General features: G+C 51.0%; 2 long non-coding RNA genes across 2 annotated transcripts; one reads left to right on the top strand and one right to left on the bottom strand.

Moving 5' to 3' along the window:
- Positions 1-191: 191 nt before the first annotated feature.
- On the bottom strand, positions 192-15930 carry LOC123607383. Its single transcript, XR_006716719.1, has 2 exons — positions 15836-15930; positions 192-947 (listed from the first exon to the last, which is right to left on the bottom strand). It is a non-coding gene; the product is annotated as an uncharacterized LOC123607383 (long non-coding RNA).
- Positions 15831-18011, top strand: LOC123607381. The gene is made up of 2 exons (XR_006716717.1): positions 15831-15943; positions 16966-18011. It is a non-coding gene; the product is annotated as an uncharacterized LOC123607381 (long non-coding RNA).
- The last annotated feature ends 7266 nt before the right edge of the window (positions 18012-25277 follow it).

The following is a 25277-nucleotide window of genomic DNA, read 5'->3' as shown; positions in this document are numbered from 1 at the left end:
TGGGCATCTAGAGGAAGGGCATTCTAGCAAGAGGGGGCAGTGCAAAGGTCCTGAGGCAGGATGATGCCTGGCTTGTTGGAAGAATGGCAGGAGGCTGGTGTGGCTGAAGCAGGGCCAGAGGCGGCTAAGTTCAGACAGGTAAGAGGTGATGCTCACAGCCCCTTGTAAGAACTTCATATCTGACTCCTGGGTCTGTGGATTCATTTAATGCGGATTAAATGAGACGAGGCAGGCTATGCACTTAACATACAGCAAATGTCCAGGAAAGATTAGCCGATGACTATTTCTTGAGACCATCAACAGAAAAGAAAGTGGAACCTTCTGTGAATTGCATCGAAAAATGGAACGCATCAACAGTCCCGCTAAAAAATAATTGTCTCCCACCATCACCACCAGGCTATCAACAGCCAACAAAATCCTTAGAACTCAGCCTCAGCCTGACAGTTCTATGTGGCCTGACCACTGGTCCAAGGAATGGCGCTCTGTCTGAGACCTCAGTGCCCAGTCCCAGCCCAGGAGAACCCAAGGTCAGTATTGAAGTCACATCCTCTGCCCACCCATCAGGCAAGGCCAAAACAAGCAGGCGCTGATTAAACGACTCTATTCTGAGCAGGTTCCTACACCCAGCCTGCCTGGCCCCCCTTCTCTCTCCTAGGCTGAAAAGTGGGAACGTGCTGAATGGCACAGGGGGAAAAAAGGAATAAAATGATCCCAAGTGAGGAATTCGGTCAGTTAGGATAGTCAAGATAAACGCCAAGGCTCCAGTCCCTTCTCACTCATTGATGTCTCTGGACCTCAGTTTCCACATCCATGAAATGGGCGCTCTGAGTTGATGAAGGATGATTCGGAGACAGCTTCTTCCATCGTGTGTCTCTGCCGTCCCAGGAATGTCTGCCCATGTTTGCTGCTGCAATATTTGAAGAGGGGGAGGAAACAGCACTGTCCATCTGCAGGGGACCAAGTAAATAAGTACTAAAGAACTTTCACGCCGTAGAACAAGGGTTGGTTTTTGTAAATAAAGTTTTTTTGGCACAGAGACCATTGGATCTACAAAAGCTAAATATTTACTCTCTGGCCCTTTAAGAAAAAGTTTGCCAAACACTTCCATAGAATATTATAGAATATAGAATATTATACCACCATGCTACTTTAAAAAAAATTTTTTTAATGTTTTTATTTATTTTTGAGACAGAGAGAGACAGAGCATGAACGGGGGAGGGGCAGAGAGAGAGGGAGACACAGAATCGGAAACAGGCTCCAGGCTCTGAGCTGTCAGCACGGAGCCTGACGCACGGCTCGAGCTCACGGACCTCGAGATCATGACTTGAGCCGAAGTCGGATGTTCAACCGACTGAGCCACCCAGGCGCCCCCCACCATGCTACTTTTAAGTAGCATGCAAAGTCTTGTTTTTCAGATAATGACCTAGAAGGGTGAACATGATCTATTATTATAGCAAAAAAAAAAGTTGCAGAAAATTGTGCATAGTATAATTCCATTTTGGCAAAGTAGATGGGTATTATTTATTTATTGGAGGATATAAGAAATTATATATACGGATGTGTATGTGTGTTTATTACATTCTGGGAGGCCATACAAATGGTAATTATTGTGGTTGGAATCACTACAGGGGACTTCCACATTCTCTATTTTTGTGTTGTTTTTGTTTTGGTTTACAATACGTACTACTCTTTTCCAATTAAGCAATTAAAATAAGTTGAGTCGTGTTGTGGCAAAATACACACAACAAAAATGTGCCATCTTGACCATTTTTAAAAAAATTTTTTTTAACGTTTATTTATTTCTGAGACAGAGAGAGACAGAGCATGAGTGGGGAAGGGGCAGAGAGAGAGGGAGACACAGAATCCGAAGCAGGCTCCAGGCTCTGAGCTGTCAGCACAGAGCCCGACACGGGGCTCCAACTCACGGACCGCGAGATCGTGACCTGAGTTGAAGTCGGACGCTTAACCGACTGAGCCACCCAGGCGCCCCTATCTTGACCTTTTTTAAGCGCACAGCTTGGTGGCATTCAGTACATTCTCATTGTTGTGCAACCATCCATCTCCAGAACATTCTCATCTTGCAAAACTGAACTTCCGTCCCCCATTAAGTACCAACTCCCCATCCCTCTTCCCCAGCCCCTGGCTCCCCACATCTATGAATTCTATCTCGATGAATTTGATGGTAGGGACCTCATGTGAGTTGCAATCCCACAGTATCTGTCCTTTTGTGAGTGGCTTGTTTCGCCGAGAATAAATAAGGTCTTCAAGTTTCACCCATGTTGTAGCAGGTGTCAGAATGGCCTTGCAGGTTTGCTCAATGCTATTCCTTTATCCTCAATGCATTTTCTTTATCCATTCATCCGTCCACAGACGCTCGGGCTGCTTCCGCCTTTCAGCTATCGTGACTACTATGGCCATGAACGTGGGTGTGCAAGTATCTCTTCAAGCCTCAGCCTTCAGTTTCTTTGGCTATGTACCCATGAGTGGAATTGCTACATCACGTGGCAACTCTGTTTTTAATTTTTTGAGAAACCACCATACTGCTTTCCACAGGGCCTGCGGTAGTTCATATTCCTATCAGCAATACATGGCTCTTAAAATGAAACCTCAGGGCGCCTGGGTGGCTCGGTCTGTTGAGCGCCCGGCTTCGGCTCAGGTCATAATCTCACGGTTCGTGGGTTCAAGCCCCGCATCGGGCTCTGTGCTGACAGCTCAGAGCCTGGAGCCTGCTTTGGATTCTGTGTCTCCCTCTCTCTCTGACCCTCCCCCACTAATGCTCTGTCTCTCTCTCTCCTTCAAAAATAAATAAAAAACATTTAAAAAAATAAAAAAAATAATAAAATAAAATGAAATCCAACCTCACCACCCTCTGTTCTGAGCAAAATGAATGTTACACGTTGGTAACATTTTAGAAAAGAAAAATTTACTGAGCACAGTAAGGATGAAGACAGGCACAGTCCTCGCTCTCATGAATTTATGTTTTAGTGAGGAAGACAGACCATAAGCACATAAATAAATAAGTAATTTTCAGATTGTGTGAGGGACAAATGCTGGACAGAGAATAACATAAAGTAACGGAATTAGAAGTAACTAGGCAGTTTTCTGTAGGCTTAACATTTTTCACAATTAAAAAAAAAAACTCTTTAAAAAGAATAGACTTCCAGTTTTACAAGATTAGAAGGTTCTGGATTTGGGTTGCACTGAGAAGTGTACATTTAGAAATGGTTAAGATGGGGGCGCCTGGGTGGCGTAGTCGGTTAAGCGTCCGACTTCAGCCAGGTCACGATCTCGCGGTCCGTGAGTTCGAGCCCCGCGTCGGGCTCTGGGCTGATGGCTCAGAGCCTGGAGCCTGTTTCCAATTCTGTGTCTCCCTCTCTCTCTCTGCCCCTCCCCCGTTCATGCTCTCTCTCTGTCCCAAAAATAAATAAACGTTGAAAAAAAAATTAAAAAAAAATAAAAAATTAAAAAAAAAGAAATGGTTAAGATGGTAAATTTTTTGTTATTTTTTTAGCACGGTATTTTTAAAGATATTACACTCTGATGTTACTTATATAAAATTTTAAGTACAAAAAATACAGTAAAAATTACCCCCCAAAAACCATGCTCTTTTTATTTTTTTCAAAACAAACTTTTTAATGTTTATTTATTTTTGAGACAGAACATGAGGAGGGGAGGAGCAGAGAAAGAGGGAAACACAGAATCCGAAGCAGGCTCCAGGCTCCGAGCTGTCAGCACAGAGCCCGACACGCGGCTCAAACTCACGAACCACGAGATCACAACCTGAGCCAAAGTCGGACGCTTAACCGACTGAGCCACCCAGACGCCCCTCTGTTTATTTTTTTTAATGATTTTATTTATTTTTGAGAGACAGACAGAGCATGAGCAGGGGAGGGGCAGAGAGAGAGAGAGAGAAGGAGAGACAGAATCTGAAGCAGGCTCCAGGCTCTGAGCTGTCAGCACAGAGCCCAACAAGGGGCTCGAATCTACAAACCACAAGATTATGACCTGAGCCTAAGTCGGACACTTAATCCACTGAGCCACCCATGCACCCCCGAAATTTAGGGGGTTGACCATAATGCATGATCTTAATTACGATGATGGTCTTACAGGTGTATGAAACGTTAGAACTCATCAGACGTTTTACTTTAAATATGTGCAACGTATCGGGTGTCAGTTTGGTTCTAGGTACTTTTGCCATAAACGTCTTCGCCATGGACGTTTTCACTGCAAACACTTTCGCCACTTAACTAATCGGCCATAAGGCAATTTCGCCATAAAAGATTAAAAAAAATAACTGGTTAACAGTTTGGTTTCATTTCTCCGTTGACACGGCACTCTCATATTCACACTGTATGAATCTTAGCCCTCACAACGGTCTATACAGTGGCACAGTGTTGAGCCCCTGGAACCCACAGAGCTTTGCAACGTCTACCAACGGATGGCCGTGTGAAATATGGCAGAAACAAACAACAGTGGAGAAGGCTCTCACGGGGCAATAAAAATCTGTTACAAATATGCAGACAGTATTTGGAAACGGATACATTTCTTTTTTTTTCTTTTTTTTTTTTTTAAGGAATCTCTACACCCCACGTGGGACTCGAACCCCAGATCCTGAGATCAACAGTCAGATGCTCTGGCGACTGAGCACAGGATACCTTTCTTTTTCACTTTTTTTTTTTTAATTTTTTTTTTCAACGTTTATTTATTTTTGGGACAGAGAGAGACAGAGCATGAACGGGGGAGGGGCAGAGAGAGAGGGAGACACAGAATCAGAAACAGGCTCCAGGCTCTGAGCCATCAGCCCAGAGCCCGACGCGGGGCTCGAACTCACGGACAGCGAGATCGTGACCTGGGTGAAGTCGGACGCTTAACCGACTGCGCCACCCAGGCGCCCCAGGATACCTTTCTTAATGAAAGAAGGAATGTTCACGAAAAGAAAGAAAAAGCGGGACACCAAATGAAGAGAAGAATCCACAAGTACGTGCACAACGCTATGAACAAAAGACTTGGGAGACAAGGCCTTAGGTACCGTCCACAAAAGGAAGTCAGTTACTCTCCCGAGTAACTGATTCATTTATTTGCCCACGAATCTACACGGCACGTGTGGAATGCATTCCAATATGTTGTATTTCGCAATAAAGTCTTTCTAATTTTGTTATTCATTTTTCATGTTTCATTACGTCCTTTTCACCGTCCCCTTTCGATTGTTTGTGATTTTACGGCAAAATTGCCTCGAGGTCAACTAGTCAAGGGGCAGAAATCTTTGCAGCAAAGATGCTTCCAACGAAAATATCGGCCACGATCACTTACACCTCAACAAGGCCACCGAAGATAAAAGCGATGCGGTCCCTTTGAGTCCAAAGTAGTTCTAGGACACACGCACCTGCCCGGTCCCATTCAGGCTCTGCGGACCCTTCCCCTCCCACCTGTGTCCCGCGCGGCGCCTCCTCCCGGACCTCCCAGCTTCCACTCCTGCCCCCTAGAGTCCATTCTCAGCACTGCAGCCCTGGGGCTTTTCTTATCTTCAATACAATACAGTTCACCTGGTGTCCAGGGCTCAGTGGACTGGCAAGGCCCCTCATAGTGGCCCCTGCTGACCTCCCACCACACTCTCTGGCTCCCTATGTTTCAGCCAAATGAAATCTTTCAGCACCACCCATCAGAAAGGCTCTCTTCGGGGCGCCTGGGTGGCGCAGTCGGTTAAGCGTCCGACTTCAGCCAGGTCACGATCTCGCGGTCCGTGAGTTCGAGCCCCGCGTCGGGCTCTGGGCTGATGGCTCGGAGCCTGGAGCCTGTTTCAGACTCTGTGTCTCCCTCTCTCTCTGCCCCTCCCCCGTTCATGCTCTGTCTCTCTCTGTCCCAAAAATAAATAAACGTTGAAAAAAAATTAAAAAAAAAAAAAAAAAGGCTCTCTTCACTACTGTGTCCCCAGTCCCTGGAACAAGGCTCGGGTCCCTGCAGGCATCTTGGGAATTTATTGTTTCTTCAATAAATATTCATGGAGCCCCCTCTTTTTTAAAAAAATTTTAAATGTTTATTTTTGAGAGAGACAGAGAGACAGAGACAGAGTGCTAGCTGGGGTGGGGCAGAGAGAGAAGCAGACACAGAATCCCAGGCAGGCTCCAGGCTCTGAGCCGTCAGCACAGAGCCCAGGGCGGGGCTCGAACCCACGAACCGTGAGATCACGACCTGAGCGAAGTCGGACGCTTAACCGACTGAGCCACCCAGGCACCCCTGGAGCGCCCTCTTTGGGCCAGGTCCTGGAATTGGCACCAGAAAACAGTGGTCTCTGTAAGCCTCCTGGAGCTTACAGTTGAATCAAACAATCCCACAAATGTATTCATATATTACATCATAATACATTATAAATACAATAGATCAATATATTGCTACAAAGGTCACTCATCCGTTTGTTTGTTCAACTGCGCCGTGCCAATAATTACTGCCGATAATCGTTTGTAGCAAACACAGGAGTTTCATCCCTCTGTGGCCGCTGTCTCAACTGGAAAGGACTTCTCCACCTAGAAAACTTCTGTCCATCCATCAAAACACAGCTTAAAGTTGACTTCCTCTGACCCCTCTCCCTCCTACATTTCATGACATGAACACCTCTCTCTACTGTGCTACTGTAGAAATAAACTTCTGAAGCATGCAACTCAAGCGGTCAGTAAAAAAGCAACAAAAGCTGAGAAAGGAATTTGTAATGAGTTTCAAAGACCTTCATCAATTAGAACACACACAAGAAAACACACATGCACACACACACACACAAGGGATTTGGGAACTGAATAGCCAGTTTGTCCAAGAAATAGAGAGAAAACAAGCACTATTCTCTAAAACTAGATCTACTGGGGCTTTTTAAAAAATGTTTTTATTTATTTTTGAGACACAGAGAGAGGGAGAGAGACAGAGCGTGAGTGGGGGAGGAGCAAAGAGAGAGGGAGACACAGAATCCAAAGCAGGCTCCAGGCTGTCAGCACAGAGCCCGACACGGGGCTCGAACTCACAAACTGTGAGATCATGACCTGAGCCGAAGTCGGTTGCTTAACCAACTGAGCCACCCAGGCAAACTGGGGCTTTTTTACAATAAAAGAATACGGCATACAACACTATGCTGAAAAATTTGAAAATCTCCATGGAATTTGAGGTCCCTACAGATATATACGTTACCAATATTAACTCAAGAAGGATTAAAACACCAGGGCACCTGGATGGCTCAGTCCCTAGAGCATACGACTCTTGATCTCAGGGTTGTGACTTCGAGCCCCATGTCGGGTGTTAGAGATCGCTTAAAAATAAAAAAAATTTGGGGGCGCCTGGGTGGCTTGGTCGGTTAAGCGGCCGACTTCGGCTCAGGTCATGATCTCACGGTCCATGAGTTCGAGCCCCGCGTCGGGCTCTGTGCTGACAGCTCAGAGCCTGGAGCCTGTTTCAGATTCTGTGTCTCCCTCTCTCTCTGCTCCTCCCCTGTTCATGCTCTGTCTCTCTCTGTCTCAAAAATAAATAAACGTTAAAAAAATTAAAAAAAATTAAAAAAAATTTTTAACGAGAAAGAGTAGAATATCTGAATGAATCAATAAATAATGGTAAAAAAAAAACAAAAGTTTTATCAAAAATAACCCCTCCAAAAAATGGTCAATCTCAAAGGCTATATCATTATTCCACCTTTAAAAGTTCAAGAAATAGGTAAAAATTTCCAAAATAGATGGAAAACTTTCCAATCATTCTATAAACAGCCCAAACCTGATCCAGCCCTGATGTAAAAATGTAGCAAGTTAGTAACAGAACGAGGTTTTAATGGTCTAGGAGGGCGACCTAGAGTTCAGTTACGCTCACAGGCTCAGGAGATCTATTACCTGTGTTTAAAATCCTGACTCCTCCATTGGCTGATTTTCTTTGAATTTTCTGAGCTGAAGCTTCTTCCTGAAGAAGGAGCTGTTGTTAGGAATTAAAAGAAACAATCCCTGGAAAAATGCTTAGAAAAGTACCCAGCAAATATTAAGAACCCAGTCAATGGTAGCTGTTGCTATTAATTGTCAAATATGAAAAAATAATAAAGTACTTTCCTAAACTGCAATTGTTTTATCTCAACAACTCCATCACATTTAATAGGGAAACACAAGCTTTCTTGTTACAGTTAAAGGAAAGAATATGTTGCCATTAGTATTCTGATGCCCTAACCATCACAGTAGAACAAGAAAAAATAAGGGGGGAAAATTCAGCATCAAGAGAAAAGGAAATCAATTAATATTTCTCTACAGGAAATAACCTTATTCACCCTAGAAAATCTAGCCAAAAAAACCATTAGCGTTAATAAGAATTCAGGAAGGCAACGGGGTACAAAATAAAAACATAAATGTGAAGTGACCAGTAAGTACCAGGAAACGTAATGGGTTTATATGGGGTTAACGGGAACAAATCATTAAACTTGTTTTTTCAAAATCGCTACATTTTTAAGGGATAAAAAAAACCTAAACAAATAGATATTCCTGGGTGGGAAGAATATTATGAAGATGTCACTATGGTACAGATAACAAAAAAGATAGATTTCTAGGAAAGAACAGAAAATCCTTACACAGATCCAAAAAAAGATAATTATTTGGTATTTATAAACGAGCAACTTCAAACCAGAATGCAAACAGCTACTTATTCAAGAAACGGACCTGGGACAAGTGAGTAATCGTTTGGGGGGAAAAAAAAAAGTCTGACCCGCACATCAATCCTCACAACCAAATAAATTCCAGATGGACAAAAGAATAAAATGTAAAAACACCGTGGTAAAACACCACTAGAAGAAAATATGAGATGAATATTTACGAATGGCATAAATAACAAAGGAAAAGACTGGTACATTTGACTAGATAAAAAAATTAAACTTCTAGGGTCTAAAAACCACTTTTAAAAAGCTAAAAGAGGGGCGCCTGGGTGGCTCAGTCAGTTGAGCATCCGACTCTTGTGTTTGGCTCAGGCTGTGATCTCATGGTTCATGAGATCAAGCCGCATATCGGGCTCCTGCTGACAGTGAAGAGCCTGCTTGGGATTCTCTGTCTCTCCCTCTCTCTCTGCCCCTCCCCTGCTCAGGCTAGCGCCAGGCTGGCTGAGTCGGTGGAGTTTGGAAGCGTGTGACTCTTGATCTCAGGGTCATGAGTTCGAGCCCCACGTTGGGTGTAGAGGTTTTACTTAAGTAAATAGGACTTAAAAAATGTTTTTAACTTAAAAGAGAAAAGAAAACCTAGAAAAGAATATTTGAGGGGCCCCTGGATGGCTCAGTTGGTTAAGCGTCTGACTCCTGATTTCGGCTGAGGTCATGATCTCAGTTTGTGAGATCGAGCTCCACATCAGACTCGGCTCTGACAGTTGGGAGCCTGCTTGGGATGCTCTCTCCACTCTCTCTTTCTGCCCATACCCCAGTCAAAAGAGCTCTCTCTCTCTCCCTCTCTCAAAATAAAAAACAAAAACTTTTTTTTAAAAAATCCTTTAAAAAATACTTGAAACACATTTGCAAAAGGATACTTTTTTTTATTTTTTTTTTAATTTTTAAATTTATTTATTTATTTTGAGAGAGACAGAGACAGCACAAGTGAGGGAGGGGCAGAGAGAGAGAGGAAGAGAGAGAGTCCCAATCAGGCTCCTCACTGCCAATGCAGAGGGGGTCAAACCCACAAACCGTGAGATCATGACCTGAGCTGAAACCAAGAGTCAGATGCTTAACCAACTAAGCCACCCAGGTGCCCCACAAAAGATGACCTTTTATGTAAGAAATCTTAGAAATTGGGGCGCCTGGGTAGCTCAGTCGGTTAAGCATCCAACTTTGGCTCAGGTCATGATCTCACGGTTCATGAGTTTGAGCCCCAGGTTGGGCTCTGTGCTGACAGCTCAGAGCCTGGAGCCTGCTTCGGATTCTGTGTCTCCCCTCTCTCTGCCCCTCCCCTGCTCAGGCTCTCTCTCTCTTTCCCTCAAAAATACATACATACATACATAGGAAGGAAGGAAGGAAGGAAGGAAGGAAGGAAAGAAGAACGGAATCCTAGAAATCAATATCGGAAATATGAAAAACACAAGGCCGAGAGACCCATGAAAAATTCACCTTTTTGGGTATCAGAAGTTTGTAAATTCAAATGAGCTGCATTATTTGCCTGTAAGTTTGGCAAAATATCACATCCCATGCCAGTGAGGAGGTGGGGAAACAGAAACAACGAATAAAGTCAAAAGAGTGTCATGAATGTAATAAAAAAAAAAAAATGGAGCCAAGGGATGGAATAGTGAGGGTATGGGGGGGGAGGGGGTTCCACTTCAGAGAGGAGATAACATTTGATCCAAGGCCTGGAGAATGGGAAGGTCCCCACCGTGAAGGTCTCAGAGGGAAGAGACACCAGGCAGAAGTAACAGCAAGTGCAAAGGCCCTGAGGTTGGAGCGGTCTGTCGGAAGACCAGAAAGACAGCCCGTGTGGCGGGAGGGCGGTGAGCTGCAGACAGGAGCCCATTTCTTGGAAGGAGGATATAAAACGGCATTTGTAGCATCTCAGCACCTGGGCCCGGCCCATGCTCAATAAATGTAATAATTGTTATGATGGCTGCAAAGAGCGGGGGTTGGGGCGCCTTTGCTGCCCCGGAGGCTGAACTTCCGGATGTGCCCTGGCCTTCAGACCTGGCCGCGGTACAAGTGTGGGCCGTGGGAACCTCGGCAGGGCCTCGCGCAGGAAGGCCCTGACCTGTCTGTGCGTCATCCTCCTTGGGTCCTCAGACACGCCCCTGCCGTCACCCACACCCACCTGCTGGGAACAGGCCTGGAGATTCAGCACCAAGTAACCCCTGTCAGATGCCAAGGACTCCTTTTTTTTTTTTTTTAATATTTTTTAATGTTTATTTATATTTGAGAGAGAGACAGAACACAGGCGGGGCAGGGGCAGAGAGAGCAGGAGACACAGAATCCGAAGCAGGCTCCAGGCTCCCAGCTGTCAGCACAGAGCCCGACGCGGGGCTCGAACTCACGAACCGTGAGATCATGACCAGAGCCAAAGTTGGACGCCCAACCGACTGAGGACTCCTTTTTTTTACACAGTAGCTATGCTCAGTGCAGGGTTCCCAAGAAGCCAAAGCCACTGACATTATACTGGATGTTTGCACCCACCAGGGACAGAAAATCCTGAATCATTTGAAGTAGGGTCCTTCTTCCCGTGGGACGCACCATGAGCCCCAGGCCCCCTGGTCTTGAGCCTGGAAAGCGATCCTCTGCTCGATCAGATCCGGCCTGAAATCTGGGCTGGTCACGCGACTTCCCGCCCTGGTTTGACTCACAGAGCATGGCTGGACCATCTGACGTCCCACTGGCAACAGCAGAGAGTTCCAGTGGCTCCATAATTGTGCCAACACTAGGTATTGTTTGAATTTTCCATTTCGGCCATTCTGGCGGGCGTGCAGTCGGGTATCTCGCGGTGGTCCCGATTTGCGTTTTCCCGATGAGAAACGACGCTGAGCAGCTTTTCATGGGCTCCCGGCCAGTCATCCGTTCTGATGTTCTGAAGCATCTGTCAGGTGTTTTTGCACCCGAGACAACTTTTATGTCTCTAAACGTCCAGATGCTTCAGGATCCTATCTGCTTCCCATGACGCTCTCAAAAAGCTTCGCAAGAGTTTCTCAGCCTCGTCTCTGTCGACATTTGGGGTCGTAGCCTCCTTTGCAGAGGGGCGGGGGGCCTTCTGTGCCTTGTAGGATGTAGTGCTGATATCCACGCACTGGATAACAGAAGCGCATCCCCCTGGCTGGTGTGGCAAACAAAAATATCTTCAGACACTGACAGATGTTCCCTGGCAGGGGGGCGGGGGGACTGCCCCTCATTTCAGAGCCACAGGGGTAGAGTCACCCAGGCCTGGGGTCCGTCCTGCCCCTTTGCGTCCCTCTAGCTCAGAAAATGGGGCCCGATCGATAGTGCCCCTCAAGGCACGCTGACAATTTGGTGCCATAATCCCCCAGACGCACTGCCGGGGACACACCAGCTGGCCAGTAGATCAGGTTCATCATCCAGTTCTGTGTCTGGACTTGGCAGAGGAGGCACGGAGCTGGGTCCAGCTGGCAGAACCAGCCTCCGAACAACCCAGCATGTGTAGTCCCAGCCCCTGTCCACACGCCGTCCCAGCCCCTGTCCATGCGCGGTCCCAGCTCCTGTCCCTGGGAGCCACTCCAGACAGTTCTGGATGCCTCCCTGGGAATGGCCCAGACAGAGGCCCAGAAGCTGCCAGAAGGAATTTCCTCCACTGCATCCTGGTTCTTTGAAGGCACACTTGGCTTACGGGGGGGAGGCTAGAGGGGCTGGGGTCAAGGCTAGGAGGAGAAGGGAGTCTCCGTGGGCCAAGCTGTTCTCTGGGTCTGACATAGAGCAGTGCTGGGCGTCAGGAGATCCTGGGATCAGGCCTAGCCAGGTCTGAAGGCATCTCGGCACCATGCATGGACCCCCTTGGACACACCCGTGCGGTACGTACATTAGCAGGTGGGGGACACGCATGTATTCATATGGGCACCTGCACACACGTGTTCAAGCACACGTTTGCACGTCTCTAGCACACAGGCAAGAAGGCATTCAAATACACCCCTGCAAGCACACACACAGACAAGCCTGGGTACACGTGGACACGCGCGGGATCCCGCAGTCACGGATATGCTCTAACACACCCCTGCAGGCACGCGCGCGTGCCCCCTGGGCAGACACACCCAGAGAGCCACGTGTGCACAGGCGTACCCGTGCGGGACGGCAAGCAGAGGTGTGCTCAGGGCACACGGGGATTCACGTGGACGTGCACACTTAGCTGCAGGTACACTCACAGCCACACTCAGCCCGCGGGAGCACACGTGTGACGCACACGGAGATGTGGTCGACCCACACACGCAGTGGCTGTGCGTCTTCTGTCTTCGGTATCCTCGGGTGCTCCCGCCTGTATCCCCAGCCCCCAGCGCCGCACACACTTAGCCCCGTGTCCGCCGATGTCTACGGAGCACCTCGCGTACGCGGGGGGCTCTGCGCTCGGCTCCGGGGATCCCACGGGAGCTACTAAAAGCCAGCCCAGGGGCGCCTGGGTGGCTCCGTCGGTTGAGCGTCCAGCTCTTGATTTCGGCTCAGGTCATGATCTCGCTGTTGGCGAGATCGAGCCCCGTGTCTGGGGGTTACTCTCTCTGCCTCTCTCTCTGCCTTTCCCCCCCACACACCAGAGGGAACACCAGCTCCTCAAACCCCGCCAGCTGCTGACACAGACCTGAGGGAGGACAAGAGGCTGGCGGGGGAGGGACACCAGCGTGGGGGCGTGGGGCGGGGGTGGGGACTCAAACTCGGCCTAGGGACTCAGAAAAGGTGGCCTCAGAGTGAGCCCTCCACAGACACCGGCACTCGAGCTCAGGGACACGCACACATTTGCACCCCCCCTTCCCTTCCCCCCACACTTTCCCCACAAGGCGTTTACCCCCAAAGTAATGCGAAGAAGCCAGGAGGACTCACGGGAGCTGATGCTTCCCCGGGGGGCACCTCCAGGTCCCTCCCTGGAACTGCGGCTCCAGCCATCTCCCCCACACAGGCGGTGACACCCAGCGTCTGACCCGCCCCTCCCCCCCCCCCCCCCCCCCGCGACCCCTCCACTTCTCCATCTTCCCCAACACCCTCCGGGCATCCTCACCCACAAGCTTTCTCTCGCCACACATTCTGTCCAGTCTCCCACTCCACCCAATCTCAAATCTCACCACGTGCCCGGTCTGCAAAATATACCCCGAATTCAACCGCCTTCCCTCCTCCCGCTGCCTCATCTGGTCAGCCCCCTCATCTCCCGCCCCTTCCCCTGGTCCCCCTGCTCCCACCCGCATCCCTACCATCTGTCCTCCCCCCAGTGTCCTCCAAAGGGGAGTCAGGCCCCTCCCCCCTGCCCACAGCCATCCCAGGCGCCCACCTCCCTCCTGGTAAAAGCCCAACTCATCTCAAGGCACACGAGATTGTGCAGGACCCCATCCTGTCCCCTCCTTGCCCTCGCCCTCTCCCATTCTGCCCCTCACTCACTCTGCTCCAGCTACAGGGGCCTCCTCCCTGCTCCTCCAACATGCCAGGCAGGGTACTACCCCAGGACCTTTGCACCTGCTGTTCCATCTGTCCAAACTGCTCTTCCCCCTAATATGCCCACACCTCACTCCTTTACCTCCTTCGGGTCTTTATTTTTATTTTCGATCCCCTGCCACTTGAAAAGGCCACCCCAAACAGGGACGTCTGTGAGCTTCATCCCCTGCTGGAGTCCCAGTTCCAAATGGCGCAGGTGCACAGTCGGTGTTCCCTTAATATTCCCTAAAGGTTGAGTAAATGTTAGACATTATTGCTGTTATTATCAGCCTATTATTTGTCCCTCGGTCCCCTGTGGTCTCTCTGGGGGCCAGGGCTTTCTCCTTCTGTCAACAAACGTTTATTGAGGACCTACTAGGTGCCTAGCAGCAAAGGAATAGACAAAAATCCCCACTGTCCCCAAATCTGCTTTCAAATGCAGGCTCCAAGTGTGTGAACCAAGAAACGATTTCAGACAACAGCAAGAAAGTACGGACAATAGAGAAAATAAAACGGGAGGTTTGCAGAGCGGCGGGGGTGAGGGCGAATCCCCCCCCTCCCCCCCTCCCCCCCCCCCCCCCCCCCCCCCCCCCCCCCCCGCCAAGCAGGTGCTGCTGGAGCAGAGGATTAAGGAGAAGGAGCCAGCTGCAGGCAGGTGGGGCCGGTGCTTCAAGTTCAGCTCACACTGAAGCTCTCACCCTGCGGCCCTAAGAATAAATGAAGGAACACACAGACGCAGGCACACGTGACCGGATGACCCAGCCCCCCCCCCCACACCTGGACCCGGGATTGCGTGACCCCTGAGTCCACGAGGGCATGGGAAGAGAGGCCCCCGTGGCCGAGACACCCTGTCCTTCCTCCGGGGTTCCCAGACGCCCTGACACAGGCTCCCCCGGAGGAAAAGGAAGAGCCTCAGCCGGGGGCAGCCTTGTGGGCCAGCTGCTGGGGTGGGGGGACTTCTTCCCCGCCCTCTTCCTTCCAGGTAACCCGAGAGGCCGCTGGAAAATTCCGAGCACAGGAAATGAAAATGGGCACACGGCGGGAAGCAGGCAGGGACGTCACACCCGTAGGTGAGCAGACGTTGAGGCCCTCTTGTCCCAAGTGCTGACCCTGGAGCCCCCCCTCCCCCCCCAGGGCACCTCCCCCAGCACCTGTGGACCAGGGAACCTGGCCGAGAGCCAGGAGGCATCCTCGCGCTCACCACCTCCCGTGTGGACCCAAATCAAGCTCGTTCTCCTTCCGAGTCCCCCTCAAAGCCACCCACCGCTCTCCCTCCCCTGCCTGAGCTAGGCCACCACCCTCTGGCCCAGATGACAGCAGGACCCTTAACCAGCCTTCCAACCTCCAGGAGCGCAGCCCGTTTCCATTCTCTCCCCGCCCAGCCAGAGAGATCTTCCAGAAACAAAGCCCAGTCCTTGCCACCCCCCCCCCCCCCCCATACAGCCTCCCATGGCTCCTCATGGAGCGAAACCTAAAGTTCTTTCTAAACCCAGGTCTTGGAACCCAATCCACACCGGCCTCCATCTCTGGCTTCCTTATTCGGGCCCCTCCCCACCCCCACCCGCGCCCCGCCCATTGGCTCTCCTTGCCCCAGACACGTGGAATCGCTTCCGGTCCCCCCTGCAGCCCAGGGCTTGCCTCTGGGTGCCCCGGCCTCACCCTTCTTTCGGGCGTCTGCTGAGCCTCACTTCCTGGAAACCCTCCTGGACTCTAAGTCCAAGTTCACCCGGGCTCCCCCCAGGGAGCACAGGCCACACCGCTTCCTACGTACGATTTTGTCTGCCTCCCAAGAGACCCGAGCTCTGCAATGGCTTCCCACGCCTGCCACGGTGCGTGGTCCCAAACAGATGCGCCGCAGACAGCAGGTGATGTCAGGTGATGTCAGGTGCAGGGGGCGGGTTTCGCCTGACTGTGCCGGGCGGGGGCAGCGTGCTGTGCCAGGCTGTTCCGCGGCTGGCTGACGGGGTGGGTGGTTACTTACCGACAGCCCTTCATGGCTCACACTGGGGGGGTGGACACAGCTGATGCCCTCTTCTGCGATCTCAGCCAAGACAAGACTCAGAGCCTGAAAAAGAAACCTTCTTGGGGCGCCCGGGTGGCTCCATCGATTAAGCCTCCGACTTCAGCTCAGGTCATGATCTCAAGCTTTCGTGGGTTCGAGTCCCACGTCGGGCTCTGTGCTGACAGCTCAGAGCCTGGAGCCGGCTTCGGATTCTGTGTCTCCCCGTCTCTCAGCCCCTCCCCTGCTCACATTCTGTCTCTCTGTCTCGAAATAATAAATAAATGTTTAAAAAAATTAAAAAAAAAATAAAAAAAGAAACCTCTGTGGTGCCCAGGGCAGAATTAGAGTCTAAAAGTTAAAAGCCTGGGCGCCTGGGTGGCTCAATTGGTTAAGCATCTGACTTCAGATCGGGTCACGGTCTTGGGGTTCGTGAGTTCAAGCCGCACATCGGGGCTCTGGGCTGTTAGCACCGATCCCGCTTCAGATCCTCTGTCCTCCTCTCTCTCTGCCCCTCCCCTGCTCATGCTCGCTTTCTCTCTCTCATTCTCAAAAATAATTAAACTTTTAAAAAATAATTTTAAAATAAAAAATAAATTAATTAAAGGTAAAAGCCTGACTCTCCCCCGGGGCACCTGGGTGGCTCAGTCAGTTGGGCGTCCGACTTTGGCTCAGGTCATGATCTCGTGGGTCATGGGCTCAAGCCCCGCATTGAGCTCTGTGCCAACAGCTCGGAGCCTGGAGCCTGCTTTGGATTCTGGGGTCTCCCTCTCTCTCTGCCCCTCCCCCACTTGCAGACGCACACGTGCACTCTCTCTCTCTCTCTCTCAAAAATAAATAAATGTTAAAAAAAATTTTTTTTAAAGAAGAAGAAAAAAAGCCTGACTCTCCCTAACAGGAGCCTTGGATGACCCTGGTGTCGGGGTGCTCACTACCTCTCACTGGTGATTATCCTGATCATTAGAAGGCAGCATTTGGCTCCATCCATCTCCAGCCTCTGTGTGCCCCCACCCAGCAGCGGAGAATGACCCCCTTTCCCACGCCAGGCAAGTCCCCAGAGGGAGCTTTGGCTGGAAGAAGAAGCTACCAGACTGGGGGCCAAGAGAGGGGAGACGCTGGTGAAGGACAACAGTGGCTCAGTGTTTTCCAGGAAGGCTGGAGTGCACGAAGAATGCAAAGGTGGGAAAGGAACTGCTGGGGGTGGCCCTGTGCCCCCTGACGTGTCTCCCTTGGGTGCGGTGGTGGGCGGGGGGGCTGTCCACTCCACCAACCACATAAGTCCCGGCCACTAGCAGAGACGGGCAGGGCCAGCCACAGAGGTGCACGATCGGCACCTGGCTGCAGTGGCTTTCCAGGGTCTGTCCCTTTCGGCATGCCCTTAACCAGGCAGACGTTCTAAAGGTTTCTGCACACCACAGAAAGGGGGAGGGGGGCAGGGCCACGTGACACAGAGCCTCACCTCACTGAGCCCACAGCTTCCTCAGCTGCAAAATGGGACCAATGGAACCCATTTCCCTGGACGGCCGTGAAGGTTTCATGAGAGAAATAAGCTGTTTGGGAAGTTCTCAGAGAGCGGTGACCCCTCCCTTATGATTAACCAGCCCCGGGAGCCGCTCCAGGATGCATCTTGACAATTGGAAATACGGAAAGACACAAGGCCGTGCTGCTGTGGGCATCTCGTTATGAGAACGTTGGTTTCTTGGGTTATATTAAGATGTGGTTTTCCTGTTCAAGCCTCTGAAATCCCCTGTGGGTTCTCTGGGGGTTCAGCAGCAGGGGAAGAGGTAGGTCCCCAACAAGGAGTGGGCAGGAGAAGGAGGTCCGGCCTCCTGCACTTTGGTTGCTGCCTGAACTTGGGAAACCAGCCCCGGGTCCTTGGGGGTTGCCACAAAGGGTCCCTACGCCGGACTCCCACCATTAGCGAATCAAAACATAAGAGGTGCAGTTGTCTGTGTTTTCTCTGGCCATCCTGAGTCTCCGGGTGAGCTAAGGACCTTCTCCTGACAGAATAAATACTATCTCCTCCCTGCGTGTAGGTCTATTTTGGCAAGGTGGGTAGGTGCTCTTTTGCTTTAAAAATACAAACCAATTAGGGGCCCCTGGGTGGCTCAGCCGGTGAAGCATCCGACTTCGGCTCAGGTCACGATCTCACGGTTCGTGGGTTCGAGCCCCGTGTCGGGCTCTGTGCCGACGGCTCGGAGCCTGGAGCCTGCTTCGGATTCTGTATCTCCCTCCCTCTCTGCCCCTCCCCTGCTCACACTCTGTCTCTATGTCGAAAAATAAATAAACATTAAAAATTTTTAAAGAGAATACAAACCGATTAGAGGCATTAATAAACTCCCCCTGGCTTTCTGCCCATACCCACCCACCCACACACACACACACACACACACACACACGCACACATGCACACACACAGTTATGCAGTTGAAAGGGACCAGAAGAATATTCCAATCGAGGGCACCACAGGTGCCTTTCCCCATCCAGGGATAGCATAAGCCCCAGGGGCAATCAGCAGGGGTTTCTGATGTCATCAAGGGGCCCTAACACAATGAGTTACCCCTCTGCACTAAATAGAATAGCTAAAATGTGTCAATGACAGTGTCAATGACAGCCCTGAGTGCTGTCATTGCCGCAGGGAATGCATCGGGTTTTTTTTTTCTTTAGCTAAGATAGCAGAGGAGGTGGTTTATCGGACACGTGTTACATTCAGCCACAAACGCAAACAGAATTAGTCCCGAAAGTCGCAGGTCCAGGGCAAAGGACCAAAAGGGACTGTTTTGGTACAAGCCAGGTGGGTCTCTCAAAGGTGGTCCTTGCCATCACGTGGCGATGGGTGTTCTAGATCCTGTGAGTCAAGTGCTAGAGAGTGGGCGTGCTGCCCACCAGTTTGTACCAGCGTCCCGGGCCTCGGGCTTTCCTTATTTCTGCTCGTGTGGCCTCTGCAGGTGCACGGGCTAGCGGTTCACTCGGCCCTCTGCCTCATCTTTCTTCTTTTTCAAGAAATGGTACATTTTTAACACCATCTTGGAACGCTTCCCACAGGACCCAGTAATCTGCTTCTGGATATTTTCCCGAGAAAAATAAAAACTCGTGTTCCCACGAATGTTTACAGTGGTGTTGTTCGTAATCGCCAACAACTAGATACAGTCTTACATGACCGTCAGTGGGTGACTGGAAAACAGTAGCGGAATAACTTATAATGGAACGTTCCACAGTGATTCAAAGAAAGACACAGAGCAACGTGGATGAATCCGAAATGCATTATGCTGAGCGGAAGAAGTTCAGACTCGAAGGTTAAAAATCTGTATGGTTCCAGGGCGCCTTGGGTGGCTCAGTCGGTTAAGTATCCGACTCCAGCTTGGGTCATGATCTCACAGTCCATGAGTTCGAGCCCCGCGTCAGGCTCTGGGCTGATGGCTCAGAGCCTGGAGCCGGTTTCCGATTCTGTGTCTCCCTCTCTCTCTGCCCCTCCCCCGTTCATGCTCTGTCTCTCTCTGTCCCAAAAATAAAAAAAAAATTAAAAAAATTAAAAAAAAAAAACGTTGAAAAAAAATAGAATAAATTGTATGAGCTATTCAGTGTCTTATTATAAAATAGGTTTGTGTTAGATGATTTTGCCCGAGGGTAGGTGAATGGAAGTGTTCTGTGTATGTTCAAGGTAGGCTAAGCCAAGCCTTGATATTCGATAGGTTAGGTGTATTAAACGCATTTGGACTTATGATATTTTCAACTTACGATGTTGGTGTAACCCCTGGATGTAACCCCATTGTAAGTCAAGGAATATCTGTATATGACAATATGCATCAGTGTTCTTTTCTCTGCATCTCTGCTAGCAGTAAGTGTTATCATTTTTTTATGTTTTTTATCACTTTTTTTATGTGCTTTATGACAACAGCTTGAAATTTTTATTTTTTGATGTTTATTTCTGAGAGAGAGAGAGAGAGAGAGAGAGAGATTGTGAGCAGGGGAGGGGCAAGGAGAGAGGGAGACACAGAATCCGAAGCAGGGTCCAGGCTCTGAACTGTCGGCACAGAGCCCGACGCGGGGCTCAAACTCACGAACCGCGAGATCATGACCTGAACCGAAGTCGGATGCTTAACTGACTGAGCCACCCAGGCGCCCCTATAATAACAGCTTGAAATGTTTAGTTCAACTTTAGAAAATATGGGAAGTCATAAATAAATTAAATATACAGAATTTCACAAATTTTCTGATTTCCACTATAATTTCATCTGCAAAAAGATAATAATCAGACATACATTCTCACTCTTTTCTGTTTTTGTTGACACCCTCTTGGGTGTGAAGTAACAGCTCATTGTTACTGAAACTCACACTCTCTGGGTTCCTGAGGACTATATTTTCGTATGCTCTTTGGCTTTTGGTTCCGAGAAGTACCTGTTCATGTGATTCCTCAGTTTTCTGTTTATGTTGTTTGTCTTTTCTCTTATCCATGTGTAGAAATTCTTTGTGAAGGTCCTAACCCTTCTCAGACAACTTACTGGTCTTTACTCACTGGTTTTGTTTATAACATTTCCCCCTAAATTTGTGTTTATGTATATAATCAGATATTTCTGTCTTTTTTTTTTTTAATGATTGTATTCGCTTTTGAGAGACAGAGGACTAGCAAGGGAGGAGCAGAGAGAGAGAAAGACACAGAATCCGGAGCAGGCTCCAGGCTCTGAGCTGTCAGCACAGAGCCAGACGCGGGGCTCGAACTCACAGACCGCGAGATCATGACCTGTGCCAAAGCCAGACGACCAACCAATTGAGCCACCCAGGGACCCCAGATATTTCTGTCTTTTTATTTAAGCCTTCTGAGCTTCCTTTCTTAGTTTAAAAAAATTTTTTTTCTAAAAAGCAGCTTTTCAACCCACAGTTGTAGAAATTGCCTTATAAGTTCCTTCTACAATTTCTATTACTTTGAGGTTTTTGTTTGTTTTTTTACATCTGCTCTCTAGCCCAGCTGGATTTTTTTTTTCCTTGCAGCACAGGAACTATCTCAGTCAACCACGTCTCTATCAAAAGTGAGAGGAGGAAAGGGAGACAGCCACCTGTGTCCCAGACCCACCTCCCTCACTGGCTCAGGCTGGGGCCCCGCCCTTCGGTAGTGGGTGTTGAATTCCCAGCCTGGCGTTTGGGTTTTTTCGGCTCGCTGTGGTCCCAGCTTGTCCAGAGGAGCCCTGGAGAAGCACTCTCCTCTGGTGGTCATTGCAGAGATAGCAGCTACCGTCTGAAGAAAGCCACCTCCTAAAGCTAAAAGCTGAACGGGTTCATTTCCCCCGGCCTAAAACTGGGGAATTCATCTCTTTGAGGGATCCAAACAGATATTTGCACACGCATGCTCGTAGCATCATTATTCACGATGGCCAAAAGGTGGAAACCTCCTAAATGTCCACGGACAGATGAACGGATAAACAAAATGGGTCCAGCCACACAACGCAGTATTATTCAGCCTTAAAAAAAAAAAAAAAAAGGACATTCTGGCACTTGCTACAACGTGGGTGAACCCTGAGGGCCGGGAAATAAACCAGCTACAAAAGGGGCACCTGGGTGGCTCAGCTGGTTAAGCGTCCGACTTCGCTCAGGTCATGATCTCACAGTCCATGGGTTCGAGCCCCGCGTCGGGCTCCATGCTGACAGCTCAGAGCCTGGAGCCTGTTTTGGATTCTGTGTCTCCCCCTCTCTCTGCCCCTCACCCGATCACACTCTGTCTCTGTCTCTCAAAAATAAACATTAAAAAAAATTGAAAAAAAAAAAAAAACCCCAGCTACACACGGACAAGAAGCGTTTCACTCCATTCACGAGGTACCCAGACCAGGCAAATTCAGGGACACAGAAAGTCAAATACGAGACACCAGCGGCTGGGAAGGGGGTGGGGAGTTTAGTGTTTCATGGGGACAGAGTCTCAATTTGGGAAGGTGAGAAAATTCTGGAGGTGGATGGTGGGGGTGGTTGCAAAAGAATGAAAATGTGCTCGGTGCCACCGAGCTGTGCACTTCGAGATGGTTAGAGTCGGCCACACATTTGTGGGTCCGTTTCTGGACTCTCTGTCCCTGTTCCGTTGATCTCTGTGTCTTGTTTTTGTGCCGATACCATAGTAAATGTTACTTTGTGTATATTTTACCAGCAGAGACAGCAGAAAAGAGTAGTGCAAGCAGAGGGGACCTCCCTGGAGATGACACAGGGTAGTGGAGGGGCAGGAGAGCCAGGGACACACAGCTGAGGGGTCAGCGTCCAGGAGGCCACCAGGGACCTCAGCAGTGGGAGGAGGGCGGTGACGACGGTGGCCAGCGCAGGGGGCGAGGGATCGAGCACTGAGAGTGGGGAGAGCTCTCTCTAGCGATTGGACCACACAGAGAGAGCAGGACAAGGAGGCTGGGAGGGAGAGAGGCCGGAGAGAATTGAAATTCTGGCGGGGGGGAAGCCCAGAAGAAGACGCAGAGAGACAAGAAGAGAGACAGAGAGACAAGGAGGTGGGGAAGAGACAGGAGCGACAGGGAGACAAGAAGCGAGGCAGGGACAGAGAAAGCAGACCCCTCCCCTCCAGGCAAAGGACTGTAGACCCACCTTCCCTCCTAGGACCACCCAGTGATGGCGTCTGTGTGGGTCTCTGGGGCTCCTGCACCCTCTGAGCCGTCTTGTCCCCAAGCTCCCTTCCCTGCCCCTCCGATGATGCCCATCCGTCATGCTTACGGTCTGGGGGGGTCTGAGCACTGCCAGTCTGGGCCCCTCCGGCCCCACGTTGGCCACACAGACACTCGCGACACAGGAAACTCAGTCCTGCCTCCCAGCCTTTGCCCCTGCGCCTCCTGCCTCGGGGAGTGTCCTTCCCCAGATCTTCGTTTACACGCCTGGCCCCTTCTGGGCACTCAGGTCTCAGCTCCGGTGGCCTTCCAGACACACCCTGGCTCCTGCAGCCACCTCCCCCACCCACCCTCTGTCCCATCACAATGTCTGCTTCCTTCCACGGCAATCAATGCCATCTGCAATTACCTGGGGGGCAGGGGCGGGTGGGGGGTGTCTGTTTCCTGGTTCACAGTCTGCCTCCAGGGCTCCAGAGCAGAGGGTTGTGCCTGCCTCGTCCCCCGTAATCCCCCGCCTACAAAAAGACCCAGCATACAGTAGGCGCTCAATAAATGCGTGTTGCGTTCAGGACACAGTCGATGGCGACAGAACGTGTTGTGCACGTGACTCTGTGTGCTTCCCTGCCTCCTCGTGTCCTGTGTGCGTCTCATGTTTGTATGTTTCTGCGGACGGTCGCGTGCTGGGTGCGGGGCCCTGGGCCAGCCGGGGTTTGTGTGTTTGGGCTTTGGCGGACTCACCTGGCAACGGGTGTGTGAGTGTCTCCACAGGTGGCCCTCTCCGGCCGTGTCCCGGCAGCTTCACGTTTCTGGGGGTCCACGGGCCTGTTGCGCCCTGTGCGAGCGCCCGCAGAGCCACATCTGTGCAGCCTGTGGGCGGGACAGGGGCTGACGGCAGCTGGAGAGCACCAAGCTGTGTTTGCTGGTCCCCGCAGCATCCACGCTTGTCACTGTGGCCCGGTTCCAGGTGCCAGCATGGCGAGCTCGGGCTTGGAAAGACGCGCACAAGGGCGCCACTCTCCAGCATTTTCCCCAGGGAGGCTCGGTCGCCACAAACGACCTCGAAGGCCCCGGATGAAAGAATAACGAAGCGAGATAATTAGGGAGGGGCTGAATGTCTTCATTTTACTACGGCAAACCCACATGACGTAAAATTTAGCACTTTAACCTTTTTTTCAATTATTTATGTATGTATTTATTTTGAGAGAGGAAGAGCGCGTGAGCACGGAGGGTCAGAGAGACAAGGAGAGAGAGAGAGAGAGAGAGAGAGAGAGAGAGAGAATCCCAAGCAGGCTCCGAGCTGTCAGCGCGGAGCCGGGTGTGGGGCTCGAACCCACAACCTGTGAGATCGTGACCAGAGCCAAAACCAAGAGTCGGACGCTCAGCCGCCTTCGGCCACCCGGGCGCCCCCACTTTAACCATTTCTAAGCGCGCAGTCCAGTGGCCTCAGGCACACGGTACGGTACTGGGTTTGAGTGGTCGGTACTTTCATTCTTAACATGATTTCTGTATCTGCAAGTTTATATAATTAAATGTTTTAGGATGACAGCAGTTAACAGGCAGCCCGCAAACTTCCGGAACACATAACAAGGGGCTCTGGGAGCCGGTCTCCTCACGGGCCCCTCTCCGGCCTCCGGGTGGGCGCTCCCGCGTGTCCCCATTCATCGTGTTGTGGTCACACCCGTGCATGTGCCCGTGGGCCCCCCGGTGTCTGCGTGTAAGAGCCTGGGCGAGCCCTGCGTGCGCCCAGGGGTCTCTGCAGGTGCACTGCTCTCTCTCCACCCCCCACCGAGTCTCCCCGGACCTGCGGGTATCTACACACCCATGCGCGAGGGGGCCCGTGTCTCTGAGGACACCTCGTGCCCGAGTACCCACTCCAGTGACACTCTGGAGCCGTGTCTGAGCGTTTCCTCCCGACTGGACGCTCGGTGCATTGGGTCGGTGTTGAAATCAGCTACGGGGGAGTATTTACACCACAGGAGTCAGCACATGCTACATGCACACCAGGGCTTCTCTCTCTCCCTCTCTCCCCACGCACGAGCCAGCGCGGGTCCCTGGGGGTCGGAGCACCCGTGTCTCTGTGCATACACGATGCGCGTGCCCTGTGCACCTCTGTGCACCCGTGTGCCCGGGTGAGGCCCTGGCACCCCCTTCCTCTTTGGCAGTTGGTTCCACAGGAAGCCGCTGGGGTGGGGGCGAGGCTGCTGAGACTCCCCGCCCCGCTCCCCACCCCACTTCTCAGGGTGCTCCAGCTGTGCGGCCGGGGAGGCTCCCTGCTTCTAGAACCTGGCCCGGGCTGTCCTCAGACCCCTGCCTCCGCCCAAGGCTGGGGTCCACAGAGGCACCGGGCAGGCGGGCAGGCGGTTGAGAAAGAGGAAGCTGAGGCAGAGTTGGGTCACCCCGCGGTTCCCGAGGGCCCCGCCAGTGCTCCCCCTGGGCCACCGGGAAGCCTCAGCCATGGGTCGTGGGGGCCACAGGAGCTGGTAGCCAGGCTGGGTACCCACGGCAGCGAGGACAAGCCTCTCTCTGGTGAGTGACCTTCACGGGGGCCTGGGGGACCGGTGACCAACAGAGACAGAGTGGCGGGGGCGGGGGCGGGGGGGAGGCAGGGTCCTGAGGGGCAGCA

This window comes from Leopardus geoffroyi, chromosome A2 (assembly GCF_018350155.1).
Source record: "Leopardus geoffroyi isolate Oge1 chromosome A2, O.geoffroyi_Oge1_pat1.0, whole genome shotgun sequence".
NCBI classification, from domain to species: Eukaryota; Metazoa; Chordata; class Mammalia; order Carnivora; family Felidae; genus Leopardus; species Leopardus geoffroyi.
The sequence above is the reverse complement of the archived record's forward strand: the minus strand, read 5'-3'. Positions and strand labels throughout refer to the sequence as shown.